A 10,104-nucleotide genomic window follows, 5' to 3' on the forward strand; every position below is an offset into this window, starting at 1 on the left:
CCGTATCTTCAGGAATTTAGTGGACTAGTCCCCATGACTACTATACCAATCTTTGAAAGTGATGGGATCATCTGAGAAACACTTTTTAAATCCCAGGTCCCTTGGTTCACTTCTAGAAGGCCATGGTGGGTGCCCCTAGTCTGACATCCAGCTCTCTACACCAGTTGTCAAGTGATTCAGGGTGAGTAGCCAAGCAGCATGCACACTGGACTTTCTGGAATAGTACTTTCTGGGTAAAAAATCAGAGACAGAAGCAATGGCAGATGAGTGATCCTCTGGTATTTATTTTATTCTCAGGCAGCACACAACAATCTAATATAGCACATATCTAGCTCCGAGAAAGAGGCTCTGGGCCTTGGATGTTGGGACTTTTAAGCTTCTTAACAAAATTCTTTAGTGAGATTGGGATATGGGATCTAATAGCAGTATGATATAGCAGAACCTTGGCTTTCAGTCTTATCTACTACCTTAGCATTCATCTATTGGAAGAACACTTGGCTTTCTTCTGGTGTAATCCATCCCCATGATTATACACAACTGCTTGGTGTAAACTTGGCTGAAGTTCTCATTCAGCTCTCTATCAGGATGGATTGCATTAGGACCTAGGCTATAGATTATAGCTTGTTTCCAGAGGCAACAGGCCAACTTTCTTTTCCAGAAGGTCGCTTGCAGGTCTGTTAACTCAGGCAAGTTAATTCTTACCTCTCAACTGTCTTATAGGAGAAATTGACAAAAACCATCATAAACAAGGCATAACCTAGTTAAGTTATTGAACTTCAAGAATAAATCATGAATTCTTCAGGCACTCAGGAAAAAAGTCAAATAACTTTGTAAGTGTGGATTAAAGAAAGGGTAGTGATTATCCACTGGCTTCAAACATCCCCACAACAACATTCAGTGCCAGGACACAATGGAGCAATGCCTACTATCTAAGGCTAAGTTCACCTGGAAGTAGCTCATGTGAGAATAATTTGGGAGTGGAATGCAAAGAATAAGAGTAAGAGACAGGGGAGTGAAACAGGGAAGAAGGGAGGGCCAATAAAAACATGCTTTTATCAAATTAGCCACTGGTAGAAACAACTAAATGCTCCATCCCTTTGGAACGGTGTTAGAAGTCTTACAAAATGTGCTTCTAGAACATCAGGGGAGGAAAGGTGGAAACGTTACGTTCCCCTGATCTTCGTAAGTGACAGTAATCCCTCTGCATGTCTAGATTGCACCTGTTTGAGTGGAAACTTGTGTCTCAGAGGCCCTAGGAAGGGTAGCAAGAAGTGCACAACACAGATCTGAGGTAAGATTCCATAATGCCACGAAGACCATTAAGGCCTATGCAGAACTGGTGGCTGTAGCTTCAACTGGAATTAAAAGGTAAGGCAGAGACAATTTGAAATAATGTTAAGAAGTTTTGTCTACACCTGAAGAGTTCTGAGGAAAAGAAAGTACAAGCCCAATGTATTATACTCTACCAAGTATAATATCCTTGAAGTATACTTTTCAAGAACAGAGGAGACAGGAAGACATTCTCACATAAAAAAGAACTTAAGGCCTGTGGCAGCCACAGAACTACTTGGAAAGCTATTCAACTACAAAACAGCCAACCCTGAAAAAGTAAATGAAAGAGCCATAGGAAAAGAACTAGCTCAATAATCAATGTCGGAATAAAAAAGTAGTAATATTTACAAAATTTTGAGTAAAAGAGTGAGCCAATAACTTTGTGTCCAAAAGTTACCAATCAAATATAAAGACAACAGTCAGGCATTTTCATACATGCAAGAAAATGGAAGATACTGCAAGTCCTTCTTGGCAAACAAAAGCAAAACAAACAAGATAATTAAAGAAATGAATATTGGAGAAGCTGTAGTGTAAGTATAGGGGATGAATATTGCATTGATTTAAATATAGGACTTTAGTTCTGTTATAAAACAAAGTGATATTAAAAATTTGGGGCTGGATGTGATGGCTCACGCCTGTAATCCCAGCACTTTAGGAGGCTGAGACTGGAGAATTGCTTGAGTGCAGGAGGTCAAGGGTGCAGTGAGCCATGTTCGTGCCTTTTGTACTCCAGCGTGGGGAACAGAATGAGACCTTGTCTCAAAAAACAATTTTTTTTAAGTTAAAAAACTTTTTTGATTCTGTGAAAATAATAATACAAATAAGAAAGTGAGAGATATGGAAAGAATGTTAGATTTTTATCTCTCATACCTCTAAATAAGTATATGTGGGTTTGAAAACATAAATTCAGCTTCTGTTTTCCATAATCTTTTATTCTTAATCCATTTTTTTGCTTCCCTTTAACACATATAAGACGGGTTTTTGTATTCTTACTGTCTTCAATTCTTACCTTTCCATTCTCTCTTAAACCTACTTCACTCAGGCTTTTGCCACTAAATTGTTTACCAACCCCACTTCTGTCAAGTTTATCAATGATCTACAGGTTGTTAAACATAATGGTCAATTCTCAGACTTCATCTGACCTGACCTAAGTAGTATTTGACGAACTTGATCACTTTCTCCTCCTTGATATGTTTTTTTCCTTGATTTTCCTTCTACCTCATTTAGCCCTCCTTTTTTGGTCTTCATTACTTGTTCCTACTCTTCTCTCCAGCCTCCGTCTGAATGCTGAAATGCTCAGGGCTTGAATGCTTTCCTTTCTCTGTCCCCCTTAATGATCTCATCTAATCTATTTACTTTAAATACAAACTACCTCTAAAAATGTTATGTCCAACTATCTACTCCACATCTCCACTTAGAAACCCAACAACAATCTTAAATTCAACATGTTCAAAGTTGAACTCCTGCTCTTCTTTCATAATCTAGTCTACTTTTAGCTTTCTCCATTTCAGTTGATGGTAATTTCATATTTGTAATTTCTTAAGCCAAAATGTTGAAATTATCCTTGGCTCCTCTTTTTGTTTCCCACTCTCTACATACAACCCATAAAGAAAACTGCTGGCTTAACAAATCTTAAGAATACAGCTGAAATGCAATCGCCTCTGACCACTTCTACTGCTGTTACTTTGTTCTAAATCTGCACCTCTCCCGTGAATCACTGCAATAGCCTCCTAATTGTGCATTCTCAGCAAAAAGGGCAAATCAATCATTTTAAAATGACATTTGTTCATCGGTCATTGTTATCTGAGTCTTACATTCTTTGGCTCCCCACTTTCATCTGAGTACATTTTGAGAATGAAGGGATGATGTATTTTCCTTTAATCCCCTTGTTTCTGCTACCCAACACCCAGGAAGAGCAGTGCATGCTGCAGGCTTGGGGGCTGGTGGAGCAACTGTATATCATTGGGAAATAGGGATTAATTACATCTAAGATCCTACAGTAAAGAAGCAGAAGCCATTGTACAGTAATGCTCAACCTTTTATTGCACAACAACTTCTGCGGCTGGGTGAGGTGGTATCTGACACATGTTATCACCAGCTGCAGCAAGAGCAGGAGGCTTCAAAGACAAGGCCAGCCTGGCAGTGCTGAATGAAAGTCTTTCCATTTGCACAATTGTAGAAGGCATTCTTGTCAGTGGGGTCAGGGTACAGGCCACTGGCTTTGTTGGCACAGAATCCACTATCACTGGGGCTGTCCCCAGAGCTGCCCCCAGAGCTACCACTGTGGCTGAAACTGCCTGTGATGGGTGCCTCAGTAATGGGAGCAATGGGTTGGGCTGGAGCTTTGCAACCTGAGATGGAAAAAAACCCAAAAACCAAATCCTGAACCTCCTTGCTTTTAGCCAGTGATACCTGATGTGTGAGAGCAAATACCCTGGATTTTGTTCTTGGCTCCTCCTTCTATGTCTCTGCATATTTCAGTCTTCTGATCTGATATATTCTTCCTACTCTACTCACCCTTTTGCTTACCAACTCCTTCCTCATCCTTCAAGGCACAGTGCATTTTTTCCTCCTTACAGCTTACTGATTGAAATTTTTCATTATCATGAACTCACAAGAAGATTACTTATTCTTTTGAGGGGCACATTATCACATAATATCTTCTGTATTGTTGTCTAGCTTTGCAATTTTTGTAAATCCAATTTCTCTCACTAGATTGTAAATTCCATAGAGTAGATATGGATATTTATGCATTTGGATCGCCTGTGGTACCTACAGAGCACTGTATATGTAATAGATGTTCAACCAATTGCTTGTGAATTAATGAAGGAAGGAAGAAATGGTGAAGAGCCCTGTTTGTTCTTCCCACCATTAATCAGTTGTTACCAGATAGGAATGGAGCAATAGTCAATTACTTGTGCAATGGCTCCCTGACTTGCAAGGAACCTTTGGAATTTCTCTCAAGTCTGAGGCTTAGTGTCCCTTCTCACTCCCTAACTCACTTGTACTCTGCAGGCCCAGAGCATCCTTTAGGGTGGTGATCAGAGGGAATTTTCCTTGGTTGCAGAAAGTGCCTGTGAAATCATCCAAGTCAATTGCCCAGACCATGGCGCCTCCGAAGTTGTTCTTCTTTAGCCAGTCAGCCTGTGGTAATTAGAAAGGAAGTCAGTTATGTACAGACACCAAGGCTGAGCTGTGGCTCCAGGGCTATAATGGGAACATGCTCACAGGCAACAACAGTCCATAAAACACAGTCTACCTTGATTTGGAAACTCTTGGTGTTATCATATCCAAGCCACTCATTTCCTTTGTAGGCATAGGGAACATCCTCATGAGCCTCCCATACTTCAGTAGCTCCATTCTTCAGGAAGGTACAGATCTAACAGAATATAAGGAACAGGTCAAGAGGTAGGCAGTGTCCTTGTGGTGGCAGAGGTAAAAGGACATGGGGAAGGGGAAGTAGAGGAGGGTTGCATAAAAACTACTTGAAAACGAAGGTCTATGACTCTATCAGCAAATTTCTTAGTTCATTTGGGATTCTGTTTCTTTACCCCTTTCAAGTAATTTATTTTCAATGTGGGGAGAAACTCTTAAATCAAGGAATGCCCTGGCAATCAGAAGTGTCTACAGATTGATATACTCTCAGCAATGATAGCCTGCTTTCCTACACTCTCTGTGTTTGGAATGTAGCCTTAAAGGACCCTAGTGAAGAGCCAGTTAAAGTGGTACAACAGGGGGGCTTATCTTGCCTCACTTCTAGAGAGTCACAAACATCCACTTTCAGCTCCAATCCAAAAATGATTCAAATACTGTTGAATATTGCTCATATTATTAGCTACATGTACCAAGAGGAAGCCACCTTTCCTCTAAAATTTCTGAGTGTATACCTCATAGTAGGCCCAGAACCCAGACTCCCTGGTATAGGGCCCCGCAGGGCCAGGACCAGTGGTAGGGGCACCAATTCCATGATTGGAGGGATTGCTCAGAAGGAAGGTATGTCCATAGGCTGGGAATCCAATGATGAGCTTCTCAGCTGGGGCCCCGTTGTCCTTCCAGTAGTTGATGGCATAATCCTGCAATGGTAGTGGGTTAGCTCGAGTTCTCACCCACAGCTGATGGCCTAGTGATTAATTATTAGCTAAACTTTTTTTCGGTTTGGTTGTGCCCACTCTACTTGCGACACATTTCAGAGCATCACTGACGTATATATGTTAAAGTGGTAGGACTCATTCTCAACTAAATTCTTTTAATAACGTGCAGGCTTTACATATACCCTTCATATAAAAATATATATGATGGAAGAGCAGAGCTTTTAAAATGATATTCCTGGTATGATTCATTAGTTAATGGATGAAATTCTATATGATATACATGGGCAAGGGATTAGAACAGTAGAAAATGGGTAAGGCAAAAGGGAAACAGCAAAAGGGGAAAGGTGGAAAAAGCCTTTTATAATTTATTGAAATAGGAGCAGTGGCATATCATTTTCTTTTATTAAAAAACAGTGCACTTGTTATTAATCTTCTTTCATATTAGATAGAATTATCAGCATGGTGTTAGTAAAAAGGGAAGTTTTTTAGTAAATGAGAACAGTTGATTAATTATGGCAGCCTAATTCCCCATTTGAGAAAACCGCTAAACTTATGATGTCTTTTGTGCCTGCATCTCTGTGTGATTTTCATCATCATCTCTGGTCTGCACTTGCATCTGTACAAGGACTCACCACATTGAGGTAGGCGTTGCTGCCAGTGTCAGTCGGGTATTTGTACAGGGGGCTGTTCTCTCCAGTGTAGCCCTCCCAGGAGCCATGGAAGTCATAGATGTAGTCCAGGTACCTGAGGTGGGGTAGAGGATTTAAAATCATTTCTGATGGTCATTTCCCATACCTGTGCAGGCACAAGGCACCACTTCCAAAGCCTCCTAAACAAGGTCCCTGAATAGCAAGACAGACCAAAGACAAGTCTAGTCTGCCCAAGTGATACTTCCAGGGGTTTGAAGATAAGGAAGATAAGGCACATCACTCACTGTGACAGTTGGGGGATCTCGTAGCCAGACTGGATGGTGGAGATGCCAGCAGCTACTGCAGCAGTGACCAACAGCCTGGGCTTGTTGCTCTGCTTGGCCTCCTGCTCAAAAGCTTCACGCGTTTCCTGTACAGGAGCAGGAGAAAGTCTGTGAATAGTAACTTTAAGTTGACTTTCATGAGGTTCATGACTCTGAATTAAATTAACCTCTTCCATCCTTCCATTCATTCCTCAACATCCTTACTGGAATAGGATTTTCAGGTCCTTCACCCCAACTAAAATTGTAGGAAACTAGGTTTAAGGTCCCAGTGATCTTTCATGTGAGATGGGTGTATGCTTTCCAGTCAAAATGATCGGGAACTCGGCTCACCTGCACCAGGACAGTGAAGAGATGCTTGTCCTGAGAAGGGCTCCCACGAGAGCCGGGGTACTCCCAGTCAAAGTCCAGCCCATCAAACTCATACTGGCAGAGGAATTCGATGACTGAGTTGATGAAAGTCTAGCGGTTCGCACGAATGGAAACCATGTCAGTGAAACTGAGGGAGACCCAAAGAAGGCAGGGTGAGACCTTGGTGGTCCCAACACCTTGGAGTAAAATCAACCTAGGAAGTCATCTCCAAAAAGAACTTACGGAGCAATGCCAAAGTTCCAGCCACCAACAGCCAAGAGAGTTTTCAGTTGACTATTTCTGAGGGAAAAGAAACAAAGTGTTTTATCAGAACAAATGAAAAGAAAGGGAAGGCATTTCAACATTTAGCTGCAATAGTGAGGAGGAAGCCAGAAAAGTGTCATGCAGCCTCTCATCCTGGTTTATTTTTGTTCTCATCCTTATTTCCTACTTAATGAATGTTGGAGTAGGTGACTATGATTGGTAAGTTTCAATGTCTCCACAGTTCTTTTTTTTTTTTTTTAATATACTTTAAGTTCTAGGGTACATGTGCACAACGTGCCGGTTTGTTACATAGGTATACATGTGCCATGTTGGTTTGCTGCACCCCATTGTCTCCACAGTTCTAATTATTTCCCTAGGAGTGAATCTCCTGACCAAGGAGACTGAATGCTTTATCAATGACAGCTTTGGATTGCTTCTAAGTAGAAGATTGTTCTCATCTGAGTCCACCAGTAGTTGGACTTATAAGCTTCCCTTGGCAACTGAGGTGGGATTTAGTTGGCAACTAGCTTCTGTGAGCCAGCCATTCCCCTTAATATTAGAGTCATTCTTGCACTTGAAATAATAAGAAAGCTGAATTTACCTGCTTGTTGGACTGTTTGGAATTTCAGCCTGAAGTCTGCTGTGGAAGATCTTGCTTAAACTGTCCTTGAAGGTTAAAAGACTTGAAACTCAGGTTTTCTGTCACTTACTTGTTTTTCAGGCCATTGAATTCTTGGTAGAGAGTCACGTCATTCCATTCAATGGTGGTGATCTTGTTGTTCTACATCCTAGCAAAGGCACAGATCAGGTGGGTACAGAGGCAGGGGTCGATGTTGTCAGGCATGAAGCGCCCCAGGCCTGACATGCTACTTCTCCAACTGGGCCCAGTTGGAGAAGTAGCATGTCAGCTGGTGAGCAGAGCCTGTTACCCAGAGGAAGAAGGTGAGAGACAAGCTCCCTAGTGGTCACAGATTTCTTTGCAAACCACAGATTTCCAAATGATTTCCCTATCTGAAGTATCAAAGGAAAGGGGAAAAGTCGATGTAAGAACTTCATGTTGCAGCAAACCTATAATTATATAATTTGCAGGCAATAAGGAGCAGGCAATTCAGGGCTGAAGACATCTCTTAGAGATAGCTCTGTTCCTCCAAGAGAGAATTGAATAACCTTAGAAACCAGTGCCTTTAGCTGAAATAGAACTTTAAAGCTAGCAAACTATGATTTAGATGTATTTGGGCTCCCTTATGTGGGAATTAGCACTTACATACCAAGCATTGCTCTGAGAAATTTACTTACATTTACTCATGAATCCTCACCAAAACCCTGTGAGAGAGGTACTATTATTTTTCCCATTTTACCCATTTGGAAACTGAGACACAGAAAGGGTGATAGTATAAGTCTATTTAGCCCTTTTAGATGTCTCCCTGAGTAATTCTACCCAGGGGGAAGTGAGTCATCCACCAGGAGCCAAGGGCCCTGGTTACTGGTTCAGATTCTGCCATGAACTCTCTATATTACCTGGGTCAGGTCATATGTCTTATCTCTGCCCTGGTTAACTAGTCTGTGAGATGGGGCGGTAATGCCTTTCCTGTACACCTCTCAAAGAAGAGTTGTTTTAAAACTCAGTAAGATGACAGATTTTAAAACATTTTAAGAGCAGAAGACACCATGTAGCTGCCTCACCGTATTAGTTTTTATTGTTAACACATATTCTTTAAGACGGCTATCTAGTTGGTTTCTGCTTTGGGATTTTTTTGGCCAATGGTATTAATCCTTTAAACGTGGTTAGGGAATTTCGAATTCTCTAGAGAGTAGTTAATATTCTCTGTCTGATGTGGAAGGACACAGGGCCATACTGAGTTTCCAAATTATGAAGAAGAAAAAGAGGAACAATATAGTGGTTCATCCCAAAAAATATACATACCTATCTCAGCTGTCAGCACAAGGGGCAGACCTTAATGCAACAGAGAGAGTAATGAACTGGAGGATGTGAGTAGAGCAGCCTTTATACATTAGTAACCTCACTTTAGCAGTAGGAAACTTTTTCTATTTTTCATTCTTTTAAGATCCTCTGTAGAAGACCAACCTATTGAGGCTGGCAAAGACTTGGATTTTCCCTGGAAATCCACTCCCCTCTATTTCCATTCAAAAGACCATTAAAGTGTTAAAGTGCCATGAGCCTTTGGGGCTTGGTGAAGGGAGGAGGATGGCAGGGCAGTGAGAAACCTATCACCAGACAATTTGGGACTTTCCTCCTTTCAGTATATCCCCATACTTTTGCCAAAAGCAAAAATCTCAGATGATCTGGTTTAAATTTGAAGGTAAAAGAGTTTTAAAGGGGCAGAAAAACAAGAGGGAGAGAGTCTTCAGAGGTACAGAGATGAGACGATCTCTTACCAGTGAGGAGGGTGAGCTTGGCCATGTTGCCTCAGTGGTAGTGTCTCTCTCATCCAACCTGCCATTTATACCCTCTTTGCCCTCCCTTGTGCCTTATCAGATTCTCCTTTATCGAGATTGCCTCTAAAGTAATTGTTGAAATTGGCAGTGCTCACAAAGCTCAAACCCATTTAAGAATCCATTATTGACAGGGAAACAATAATATCTTGATTTCGTTTAACAAGAAGAAAAGATTGGGCTCAAACCCAGGAACCACACTAATAAGCTCCATTATGGAGTAGCTTATGTAATTCAAATGGCTTATGTATAGTGAGTTATATTCTCCATTTGGATAGTGAAGCAACTAATTGGCTGTTTCACGTGCACTTTGTCAGGCGGAAGCATTGAGTGACTTTACATTCATTTATTCTTTGCAGTCATTCATTCACTCATTGTAAGAACAAAGTTTCCTCCTTAAGCAAAGGCTATAGAGGGTCATTACCTACTCTGTCTTTTTGACCCCAAATCATTACCTCTTTTCCTTCTGTGGATTCTTCTACTTCTATTTCTCCTACCCTTTCCCAGCCCTCTACCCTTGAAGTGGCCTTCACTTGGTTCTTCTCTTCTCAGGAGGCTCCTTTCCTTTGTGATACTTCCTTGGATTCAGCCTGCCTCAGCCTGAGACAGGGTAGCATACCTGACCACCAGACCCTGAGCCTG

The 10,104-nt window shown here is 41.3% G+C and overlaps 1 pseudogene across 1 annotated transcript; it reads right to left on the reverse strand.

Annotated features, from left to right (window-relative positions):
• Nucleotides 1-3,352: 3,352 nt before the first annotated feature.
• Nucleotides 3,353-9,430, reverse strand: LOC105516032 (annotated as a pseudogene). Its single transcript, XR_001002428.1, has 11 exons — nucleotides 9,406-9,430; nucleotides 8,933-8,962; nucleotides 7,719-7,930; nucleotides 6,988-7,044; nucleotides 6,727-6,892; nucleotides 6,358-6,482; nucleotides 6,056-6,167; nucleotides 5,220-5,405; nucleotides 4,592-4,711; nucleotides 4,335-4,476; nucleotides 3,353-3,683 (listed from the first exon to the last, which is right to left on the reverse strand). The product of XR_001002428.1 is annotated as an acidic mammalian chitinase-like (transcript).
• Between the last annotated feature and the right edge of the window lie 674 nt (nucleotides 9,431-10,104).

The sequence above is a fragment of the Colobus angolensis genome, unplaced genomic scaffold, assembly GCF_000951035.1.
Source record: "Colobus angolensis palliatus isolate OR3802 unplaced genomic scaffold, Cang.pa_1.0 Scaffold273, whole genome shotgun sequence".
NCBI lineage: Eukaryota > Metazoa > Chordata > Mammalia > Primates > Cercopithecidae > Colobus > Colobus angolensis.